The sequence below is a fragment of the Leptidea sinapis genome, chromosome 25, assembly GCF_905404315.1.
Source record: "Leptidea sinapis chromosome 25, ilLepSina1.1, whole genome shotgun sequence".
NCBI lineage: Eukaryota > Metazoa > Arthropoda > Insecta > Lepidoptera > Pieridae > Leptidea > Leptidea sinapis.
Genome location: NC_066289.1, coordinates 11,422,764 through 11,435,428, shown reverse-complemented (window position 1 = coordinate 11,435,428; position 12,665 = coordinate 11,422,764). Strand labels below are relative to the sequence as shown.

The 12,665-nt window shown below is 36.7% G+C and overlaps 1 protein-coding gene and 1 long non-coding RNA gene across 3 annotated transcripts in view; one reads left to right on the top strand and one right to left on the bottom strand.

The window, feature by feature from the left end:
- Positions 1 to 12,665, bottom strand: part of LOC126971976 (uncharacterized) — a 500,026-nt gene that overhangs the window by 218,970 nt on the left and 268,391 nt on the right. The window lies entirely within an intron of this gene.
- LOC126971928 (membralin) overlaps positions 1 to 12,665 on the top strand; it is a 152,508-nt gene that overhangs the window by 76,289 nt on the left and 63,554 nt on the right. The window lies entirely within an intron of this gene.

The following is a 12,665-nucleotide window of genomic DNA, read 5'->3' as shown; positions in this document are numbered from 1 at the left end:
TAAATCGATTCGTGCAATCTAGCTGCCAGTGCCAGTCCCAAGTGATCCTCCAGTAGTTTTTCATTGCAAAATGCGTATGTTGCTTTGATTCTTTTATAATGCCAATGTGAAAGCTATACCGTCCCCGCTCCCTGGGGGCTTCAATCTGATATTACGCTCTAATAATATACAGATCGATTTTATTTTGTTTGCGATTGTATTAATTAAAATGTCGACTGCTTTTGTGTTGTGCTTGCTATTTCCATAAATATTCATTGTTTATTGCATCTTATAAACAACGTACTATTTACTGTTTACACTTAATTTTGTACAAAAGCTTTTAAAAAGCTTCAAAAAATCTGAATAGAAAAAATGTTGAACTAATTTTTAAAAATGCTTAGAATAATATAACGCATGGCTATTTTTATGATAACATAAATATTACAATTACATAAATTGTACAATAAAACTGCAATGAATATTTAATAAATTACAATGGGTATGCAACTGTAGATTGTTCTACGAATCAAGGTTCATTCTGTTCCACATTGGTTTCAGTTCAATTTATGATAACCTTATGGTCTCAACACTCCTGCGTTTCCACTTTTGTTGCTAGAACGTTTGTGAGTGTGCTCCTCCATAAAAAGTACGTTTTCGTTTTGACGCGTCCTTGATGATGATCGGTACTATTCAGTTTTATTTATTACCTATTACGTTTTACAATATCAAATTCAAATTAGTGAACTTCTCACTGAAGACAATAAAGTTGGTTCGAGAGTAAAAGAGATGGCGATACTTGTAAAAATGCAATTTGATTAATAATATCCTGAGTTAATAAATGCATGATTGGAACAACAGCCACTTATTTTACGTACCAATGTTGGCATTCGGGAGCGTACTGATATCGTCCCGTTATTACAACATATTTGATAAATGATAACGTACAAGTGTTACGTATCTCCAGGGCTATCGCGGCGCTGTATCGATTTCCACTCGAAGCGTTTGCATCCCAATAATAATGCGAGTATGCTCTCGTCTCGATGCGAGTGTGTCCCAACATTTGCTCTATCTGTTTCCACGTCGCGTGGTGTTCAATTGCACGTGGCGACAGCACTTGTACGATTGGACCGTCTACACTGCTGGGCTTGACATGTTCTACGCTCCATTCGAATCTACCAAGGTGTGAATGTAGGACCTATACTTCTATTTTGTTTTGTATGTTTAGAAGTGTGATAGCTTTTGTATTTTGTTGAAAGTCTCACTTAGACTTTAGCTTACATTGGACAAAACACATTACGCATAGGATTGCAATTATACTTTTACACTCACAGGCGTTTGGTTTTGTAGTTACAAAGTTTACGAAGAGGGGCAAACAGCGCAGCAAATCAGGTTCGATACACCTGTTTTTGCAGTCAGATGCTGCTATATCTGACGCATCGATCAGGTCTGTGGTATATCCTTGTAGTAACAGAGCGACCACTGCAATGACACGGGCACTGGTATACAAAAACTGCCTCAAGGTTATGATGCATAAAAGGAACGCAACTTATCCCAGTCTACTGATTTGTAGTGCCAAACGCGGCGGGTCACTGGTGTTTGCGACTTGAGTCAATGGGCACTACACTCCTCACCGGGCAATGGTCGGACGTCTCAAGAGAGGTGTCAGCAGAGACCTATCGGAATGTGAGATCAACAGAAGAAGTAGGAGCTGCGTTGGCGACTCAACCAATTGGCACGGACCATACGCCATTTCAAATTAGGCACAGATAGCGCTGCGTAGTCTGGTGCCCCACTGAAGTTATTCGGCATTATGCGCGTTGAAGTTACCCAAAACTAGGATTTCAGCGGAGGGGATCTGTGCAAACTTGTCGTCAATTGCTTGGATCTAGTCAACATCTACGTGTAGCTACAGTGTAGACAGGTCGTTCAAAATTACTGAGACGGCCACAACAGATATCCTCCCTAACGAACATACATACCCCGCCATGAGACAAAAAAATATGCTCAATATTTTATTCAACACATGTTAAGTTTCAATGGATTCCCCAAATGTTGTAACAGTCCACATTAAGCGTAGAGCGGGGTACCGTGAAGGACATAAATAAGTTAGTATGAAAATAGTTTTATCTTAAGCTAACGAATTGTTTTATGTTACTAGTAGTATCGTTTCTGCAGTGTGCCAGTCGCGTTTTAGTTCCCAAATTACACAAACACAGCTGCTATGTTTTGTTCAATTAGAATTCTTATGAAAATAGCTCGAATTCTCGAAATCGATATTCCTACAAAATATAGCCGTGAGCTCTGACGCAGATTGATAGCAGCGGAGGAGCGCTAAAATGTGGACATATTGAATTAGCGGCGGATTTTGCATTTTTCCAGTCGAGAGACAAAAAGGTGTGCTGTCGCGGTTCGGTGGACGTTGAATCAATTATGTGGCGTCGACGCGATGCCGGTAATTCGATCTGACGGCAAAATGTTGATTTGACCGCGGGGAATGGCCATCGCGGCTGCTTGGGGCTATTAGCCGTGCGAGCCTAATACTACTGATCTAGTTTTGCTGCCTCAATTCGGTTGCGCTAATTTTAATTTGCTATGTTGACATATTTGAATATGGCCTCAAGCTATAGCTGTGTGGTATTTTGAAATCGTAATTATAAAAAATCTAAAGTAATCGTAAAATAACAATTTTCGTAAATAGTAATTTTATTAATTAAGACTTTGTGACTATGACACAATCTCTTTAATAAGTAATTCCTAAATTGATACGGATTTTTCAGTAACCTACGATAAAGAGGAATCTACATTATTTCCTTACTCAATTAGACACAAATTCAAAGGACCCTAATGTGTATAATACGCTAATACACATAGATATCTCCAACAATCGGAAACGGCTCCAACGATTTTCATTAAATTTAGTATACAGGGGATTGATTTTACAGTAGATCAGGGGCGATAAACCGATCGATTTTAATGAGAAACAGCTACAATATCATTAGAATACAAAGGTAAATTTCGCCACTATATACAAGACTATAATTACTCACATGGGACATTGGGTGATCGAAAAGCAGAAGACCCCGGTTCGAATCCAGATGTCCTATTAGTTATTTTTGTTCAAGGCTTGTACATTCTTATAAATCTGAGCAAAGCCTTGCTTGCCTTGCGGTCATCCGGATATTATATATATATATTTGCTTATATTGAAACCGGCTCTAACGATTTAGGTAACCACTCGAGGATTTTTGGGTATGTGAAACCGGTCAGCAGATCTAGTCCCGTCTCGATTTTTGTGTTTTCGTGTTTTCATACCGACACAAATTTCTTAATTTATTATTGCTGTATTACTTATTTATTACTGTTAAATGAGTAATTATTATAGTAAATATTTTGCTCAACATTTTTTTAATATTTATCATTTTACATTTTATTCAATACATTAATGATCAACGATGCGTCACAACTTTTGTGAGTTTTCGTCCGTCGCCTTCCAGGTATCACTCACTCTTTCTTCACATGACGCTTAATCCTGTTCTGGAAAGGATTTATGAAATCTAAAGTAAACTTTTTTACATGCTGTATAAAATTAGTCGAATAGAAGAGAGTAGGTACTATGAATTTAAGATCTAGAATTTACACTGTGTCCGGCGCAATAAACAAAATTCATTTCAGATACTTACTGTTTTTATGAATACATTACTAATTGCTACATAATCTATTAAGCAAGAATGAAATCTTATACCCTATTGTACAACAATAACAGTTCTGGATTTGAGAACAATTAATCCTTTTAGCCCTAGTCAGCTGATTTTCGTTGAATAGCAAAGCGGGTTATCGAACTTAGCCTCCTTAATGGATCTTACGGTTGGCTTTAGCTGCTTTGATACGAGGCTACGAACCGAAGGCTTAAGTTTGCAAAATTAATCGTTTGTAATTATAATATCTAAACACTTACAAATTGGGTGTTTCTCATTGTTTACTGATTCACTCTAGATTTGATTTGTTGTGTGAAAGAATATGGATCCATCGAAATTTATAATTATTTATAAAAAAAAATGTAGCAATAATAATAAATTTAGGTCCAGTGTTAATTTAAGATTTGGCTTTCGCAATATTAATACAACGTAGAATTCTTAATAAACACAGTATAAATACAATACACAGTATAAACATTATATTCTCACACAGAAATTATGTACATTATAAGTACCTAAACGTCTAACTATTAATAGCTAAAAATTTGTAAGTATTACGAAATAAATGTGATTGATAAATTGTATTTAAGCAAACAGTGGCCGTCACTATCTCTTAGACTTGAGTAAAATTTACACAAGTGAAAAGTTTTAATTTAATACTCATAAGATACACGATTTAAATCCCTTTGCGGACGACAGGCTGGCGGATGGTTTGATAAAGTGTACGATCACAATAGGCTTTATTAAGATGCATGCGCTCGGCCGATACAATTTGACGACGAGATGAGATTCTTGCTTTCGATTTTGCACGAGCTCTGAAAGGATATGGACTTTATCTGACAGAGTGTTCAATAGGTTTATAATTGACTATGCAAAATCGTTACACATAGATATAGGCAATAAATGAGATGACTGGAATAAACTTAGTTAAATGTTAGTTTTTCAAATCAAATCAAAATCACTCTATTCATTTAGGTCACGGAAATGACACATATCAATGTAATTTTTTTTCTTATTGTTATTATCCTCACTTCGTAAAGGGTTGAGCTAATGAGAAGAAGTGGCAAGAAACTCATTGCCACTCTTTTATATCAACAAAATATATGTAAAGTGATGCAATAAAAATACTCAAATGGTCAATGCCTTACACGAGCTAGTCAATAAAGTAAATGTAAATGACTACAAAACAAAAGTTATTGAGTACAGTAGCTGTACCATCCACACACACCATAAATAAATAAAGGTAATTTGCGATCATTCTATAAGCGATTATAAAAAAAATATATAAAAAATTTTATGTACCTAACTGAAGCAGAGTTTCCGGTCTGTTACCGAAACTCTGCTTCATCCGGGTCAGACATCGCCTCGACCTCGCCTAAGATATGCTTAGGAAATGGTACGACCCGTCCCATGTCTCCGCCACAAGTAGTAACATTTAGGCGAGTATGCTGCTAATACGCCTGTTCAAGAACACGACTAAATATCAAAAAATAATTTTAATCTACATATATATACAATACTCACCAAATATCTCTACTTACAATTTGACAATTCTGCTTGAATTTGTAATATTATATTTAATTAATACTATTTATAATTATTAAGATAAAGTAATGTCTGCAGTTTTATAACTATATTATAAAAGCATTGTCGGTCTCTGAAGAGTGAACTTTAGTAGATTAGCTGTTCATTCTTGGGTCGAACAGTTCACGTGTTTGCTTATTGAGCGTTAGGGGTAACGGTTCATTACTCATTAAAATACCTACAAATTTACGTATCTGGTTGTTTTAATGTTAAATTCCCTAATAGTTTTATGCTGCAAATCAATGGGAATTCATTGCATTGCCAAGAGAGTAATGGAACAAACACTGTGTTTTTTTAAGCATTTTACAATTATTCTAAATGACGGTATTTGAATGAACAGCTTCTGTGATTCCATAATTGAAATAACGACAGTAATTCGTCCACTAGCACAGTGTAAGCATTTCAATGTATTGGTCAGGTCACGCCAAGACACAATTTAATGGGACACAGAGTCATTGAATCACTCCCTTAGGATCTCGATCATTAAGTGGGTAAATGGTTAATGAAAATGGAATGAGCACTAAACATCGAAGCGAAATTTCGCTAGTCACCTAGCCGTCGTTAAATGCTGTTATCGTTACGATTAAGTAACGAAACAGAGGCGGGGGGACGCGAATAATAATCTCGGTTTACGACGGAAGCCGAGTGAATCAATAAAAACACTAATAATGCACAGCCGTAATCTGGCTCCTGCAATGCGGTGATTACCGGCGCGGGCGCTAACGATCTCGTAAAGACGGATCTCCGATGCATGGCTTAGCGCCGAAACATAAGCGTCATGTCCCACCAGGATACATGGAACATTACTTTTAGGATATTTCATAACTTTCTAATGGATCTGTGTTTGTACCACTTTCCGTTGTTAGATTGAAATTAGGAATTAAGTTAATAGTACATTAGGAAAATTTGAATTATTAGGACCGATTTGGGTTCCATGTATGTTGTTTTTTTTGTGGATATTGATGATGAGATTCGATAAAATTATCACTATATTTGATTAATTCCGTTTTTTAGATTTTTCGCGACAGCTTTTGTTTTTTATTTATTTACACAAAAAAAGATTTGAATGCAATGTCTTATTGAAATTGATTTTTTTACAAATGAAATGATGGTTAAGTACAGTTGATTGAAGATTATAAGTAAAGAATTCCATAAGAATTTTAAAGTAGTTATACAATTTGTGGCTTTTGCTTTGAAAAGAAAAAAAAATAACTGGTGCTCTTAAATGAACTGCTGCACCACTTAGCTAACTATCCCATGATGCATTGTACATAAATCTCACTATGTTTTGCTCTTTAGTTAAAAGGCATTTATTTTCTCAAAATTGATTCCTTTAGAATTCTTTTTGATGTCATTTCTAATATACTAAATACTGCTACCGCTTTGGAAACAAATGGCTCTCTGTTAGAGAAGCGGCGCAAGAAACTCTCCCATAATTCTTTTTTTGCGCCGGAGTTGGAGACCCAAGTCCGAATCGCGCACCATTTATAAATTTGGCCACAAATGAACATTTGGAAACATTTCAATATTCGAAAATGTTGCGAAAAACAAAATAACCAAAATGTGCTCAGCTATCTCAGGATTTTTCCGCAGTAAATCCTTAAATAGTGTAGGATCCATTATTCTCAATTTACGGGCGAGCTTGAAGGAAGCGACGCGCGGCGCGGCGGGTGTCCCCCTTGATTAAACCTGCGGATGTAAGACGTAACAATTTGTGTGCAGTCGCCGTTGTACGTCTCGCTGTCCTGTATCGCCCTCGAGCATCTACCTACCATACTTACGTTTCAACTTGATTTAATGTGCATGTGGAGTTTCTGTGTTATACTGCAGATTTTCTTAAATAATTTAATCCAGACTGTTCTTTAGTCGAGAGTTGCTTGGCTGAATTTAGATGTTTATATATTGCCCATGGACATTTATTTGAACGTATTGTTGACTCGTCGATTCTTTTAACAATAAAACTGAAGAGTTTGAGGAGACTAATTCAGAGACGACGTCGACTGTGAAGTGGCAGGCAGAAGTCACAGCTAGGCAGGCAGCGAGTGAGCCAGGCGACATAATCCGCAGTGAGCGGAGTAAACAAATTACAGGGCGGGTCGCGCCGGGGCCGCTCGACGTGCCGACGGCCGCTATTAATTTTAATTCCCGTCCAAGACGAAGATCGCCTGAGATGGGTGGAAGGCACGCGCGAAACATCACGGCCAACGATGCAAAATGATTGAAAACTTTAATAAGCATCGCCGTTTGCTCCTCACACTCAGACACAAATATATGGACTGGAAATAAACTTAATGCTAGCGTTGTTGTAACACTCAAGATTTACGAAACGTACGATTTACCTCATATCAGTTTGGTATTGACTCTAAAAGTATCCGTAAACAAACTAGAATCTGGCACTATTATAGATGGGTCCTCAAATATAAAAGACAATGTTTTTAGAATGTGAAAACTTAATGAAGACAAGGTTATTATTGCGTAATACACATACATTTTGTTGTTCTATTATTATACAGCAATTACATTTACAATACAATTTCTTACATTATATTTGTGTATAAATTACTCGGGTTAATTTTGCACTGACTGATCACGAACCCTTAGTCAAACCTTAGTTCTAAGCCAGCATTATTCGAACAAGCGTTACATAGCCGAGCATGGTAGCTTAGCCTCAATCAATAGGGCAAGCGCGCTTTAAGAATTTTTCACATGTATACTCGGGTAGATTCAATTATCATAGATCAAAAAGCGATACTATATTGAAAGCTTATACCATTAAAGAATTGTAAGTACATTGAAGAAAATAATTACAATAAAATTACAAAGTCTCTAATAGACTAGTTTTTATGGGAGAGGACAACGAGCATACGGGTCTGAACTTGTCCTCCGCGGTCCTCACTCTTGTAACACAAGAGAAATCACAGAAGTGTAGTTGACCTAATAAAGAGTTGAATAAACGTATATATAACATAAATTCCAAGAAAGAAAACACTATTGATACGTGGCGAACGAGGATCGAACCGGGGTCAGTGTGGTGAGAGTAAATGGTTTCTACCTATTAGAATTCAGTACATTTAAAAAAAAATTATAAATTGTATCCTTACATGTTGTATTTGTCATTGAAATAACATTTTAGAAAAGAAATTTGTACCAAAAAAACAAACATTAAATCACAGCATTACTTTTACCAATTAAAGAAGAGCAAATATGTTATTAGTTTTCGCACTTACTGAAGATTGGACATCTAGTACGATAATATTTATAATTTATCTGAAAACCATAGAGAAGATATCCCTTGGGGCTTGAGGGAATTAATGCTGACACGGGAGACCCTCGAAAACCCTGAGACGTGAAACTGAATTGTGTCTCAAATAAAATATATATATAGTAGTTGAATATCAAACATAACTCATTTTGGTTTAGTCATTAGGTTGGATGAAAGCAGATTGACTCACAAATTTATAGAACATTCCGCGATCCGATCGGGGATATTATTAAAATAATACTCTATATCAGATAGTAACGAAGAGGAACACATAAAGAAATATTAAAAGGATCCTTCAGCTTTGAGTTAAAAAAGGTGGTAATGGATACATGTATCTTACGATGCCTCGCATACGTAAGCCAAACATGGGTGCACACAAAGAAAAATTAAACATCGATTACTTACAACACAACATGTAATGGAGGGTATCTTGAGGCTCAGAAAGATACATAAAATCCGCAACAAAACCATCAGGAAAAAACCAACCTTACAGATTTCCTTGAATATGCATTAAAATGAAATGGCAATGGGCAGGGCATGTGGCTAGGGTCCCAGACCAAAGATGGACTTTAAAAGCGACTAGATGGAGTGGTCCCTCAGGTAACAGATACCGAGGTAGACCCAAAATGGGGTGGAGTGATGACCTTCTTACAGAGAAAGCAAAAATAGAGAGTTCTGGAAGAAGATGGAGGAGGTATATACCCGGATGGGATCATGATTATAATTTAAGTAATAACATTAGTTTTAGGTATATTTTAAGTTACTTACACATTAAAATATATAATCTATACTCTTAAATAACTATCCTTATTATTATTATCAGATAAAAGGCATAAAGGCATCAGTATCAGTCAGGACCTGTCATAGAGGCATGATTGTAATAATTATTAAACATTTTCTTTTTTAAATAAATTGATGATCATTAATAATTAATATGGAGTTCATTACAATTACAATGCAATGTATGAAGCTATATATTCACCTATACAATATACAAAATGTTACAGAAGTTCTATATTGTTAACATGGTTTGACGTCACCAAATAATATCAATTACCTGAGTTTGAGCGCGCTCAAAACTCAGAAATCGGGTTAGGCAGGTTATTGGTATTCATGGCGTATGAACGGCGGCGGTAATTCGATGTGCGAATTAATTGGTGGAACATAGTTATGAGCGATACGGTTAAACGTCGCCGGGTTCGGTCGGGGCCGGTGGACTTCAGACTGGCTCCTAACGTGTTTATTGTATCAGTGTCGCCCTCATCAAAATGCAAATAAGGCTCGGAGCTCGCCGACACTTGTCCATGTTATATCGAGTTATGCTCCCGAGTCGAACACATCGCAATACATATACAGCGGCGGATTAGTTTTGAATGTGCTCTGATTCAACTTGCGCAATATTTGAAAATCAAGGTTATACATTTATAGTCTGTGTTTACCTGTATGGGTTTTTTTTTAAATTCCTCTCTGATACTACGATTCCCTCTGCTTATTACTCATTGGTGATGAAGTAAAGCAATTGTTGCGGCTTTTTTGGACAATACGTCGACATTCCTGTGAGAGAAATGTTGCAATTATTTGTGATTGCTTAAAAATAGCAATACGTTGAACATTATAGGCATGCGCGGTATTGGCGACATACTTTGCACAACACTGGAAGACAAAGGAACTTCAAATAATGTGTTATTAAGGAAATTAAAGTAAAAGCTCGATGTGTGATACATAAATGATATATGATGGGTCGTAAGTGATCACCTACCTGCCATCAAGAAAAAGCTATGCCTGTCCGAAGATGATAACATAAAAATCTCAACACATTTTATTGGCAGCACCAATGATTATATTGGTGGACGGAAACATAATTATATCACGTTAGCCTCATTTACGTGAACATGCCTATGGAAATTTAATTTGAAAACAAAATTTATAATTAATTCCAGAAGTGAGGGTTATCACTTTAAAAAAATAATAAATTGTTTATAATCTATGGACACCATTGACTCGAAGCAATAAATGTCAGAAGGTGTATTCTAGACAAAATCATATCGCGATAAAAAGCGTCGTGTTTCAAAAGTTCCCTATTACGTGTCATTTCAACACTTTATCGACGTTGGACGTTGATAATGCGATCATGTCGTGCGAAGGGGTCTTATCATCATCTGAAGCAGTAGTGATCTTGGCGTAAGCGAACATTTGAAAGTGAAATGTTAACAGAATATAATGTAAAGCCGGCCGGGTCCGTTAAATATCTAGTGTCGGCTCGGGTTGCGGTCGTTAGCACGTAATTGTTGTCACCTAATTAGCGGCGCCGGCACTCGGCGCTGTCGGCCGCTCGGGCTCCGGTGGCGCTCCTACATTCATTATAAGTCTGCGATGTATCGCCGCGATTTAGTATGCATGCGATGCGCTCATGTTCACTCTAAACACCATTAGACGCATGAATATTGAAAAGTAGGGGTTTTGGGGTCCCCTATCACAACAGTAAATATGTAAAGCTTTGTGGCTTCGTTGTCTGTTAAGACTTTTTCTTGGTAATATGTAAGAGATCGTATACGTTTTACGAGCCGAGCACGACCGTAGCCGTTTGCGGGGTCGTTATACGCGGCGTCAAATGTGGACTTACAGACTTACCTACAGAGGCCACTGTCCTCGAATGTAGGTTTCCGCAATGTTTTCGCAGATTAAAAAAAAAGCGGATCACAGTCACAATACAAGTAATAGAACAGTAGTGTAACTCAGCGGTCTCCTTGAAATTTATATCTACGTCTGGGCTGAGCGCTATAGTTGGTACATACAAAAAGATTGACGACGCGGACGGTGCGGCGTAGTTGTGGGAGGCTCCTTTGCACAGGATGCTGGCTAGATTATGGGTACCACAACGGCGGCTATTTCTGCCGTGAAGCAGTAATGTGTAATAAACATTATTGTGTTTCGGTCTGATGGCCGCAGTAGTTAGTGAAATTACTGTACATGAGACTTAACATCTTTGTCTCGAGGTGACGAGCGCTATTGTTATGCCGCTCAGAATTTTTGTTTTTAAGAATCCTGAGCGGTCCTGCATTGTTATGGGCAGGGCGTATCCATTAATATCATCAACTGAACGTCCTGCTCGTCTCGTCCCTTAATTTTTATAAAAAAAGCTAATAGCTCGGATAGCGACTAATTTCGGCGGCCTACAGCGTGGCACTCAATGGTCTTGTCTTCCCGGACGTATAAGTCGTGTATATCGGGCGCTCTAGTGTGAAGTTAAAGTACTGTTCGCTAATACTGTATTGTGGCACTGCCGAGCACGGACCAAATGCTCGATGCGTGTTCGTTAAGGCTTATGAATCCGGCTAGTTCTCGCATCGTCGAGCGTAGACTCACCTAAAATGTATATAATATCGAATTCTTTTACATGTCAGCTATTTAACTACTTGTTGGCAGGTGAGGTATTAAGAACAATTTTATATTACAGTGGGTACCAATGCTATTAGCATCTATTCTGATCGCATAAATAATTTTAAATTATCTAAGAACTTTATTTTACATTAATTTATTAAATGAATCCATAATGTGAGATTATTGAGAGCTCTGTAAGTTGCAGGGTTCTGTTAACGACTTCAGAGTAGGAAGCCAAAGGCTTCGTTCTTTGAAACAGTTTCACACGAAGCTGTTTAATAGTTGCTCAAGCTTAAGGAACACCTTGAGCATAACATAAATAACTGAGGCTTTTAATTAATTTCTAATTGCTGTTATTACGTATAACGACAAGTTGTTAGCTTTGTTTTTAAGAAAAAATAAATCATTAAGTAGATCCTCTTTGGAAACAACAATATATTAAAATTATTATTATCAATGGGATAGTCAAATATGTTCTATTAAAATGCTTTTCATGAAATTATAACAACAAAAATTGTAGCCTAGAAGCATATGCATACAATTAATAGGATAGGCATTCTATCCCACGATCATAAATTAAATAATTAAGGATCTAACTTTGTGACGTTAATTAACTGATATTTAAAAAAAATATAAATCTAAAGCGAATCTAAAAGGGTAAGATTGAGTTTAAATGAGGGATTGTAAATTTCTTCTACAATTTTACTATAATTTATAAATGTTAAATGTATATTTAGTAATTAACCAAGTAGCTATATAGTATA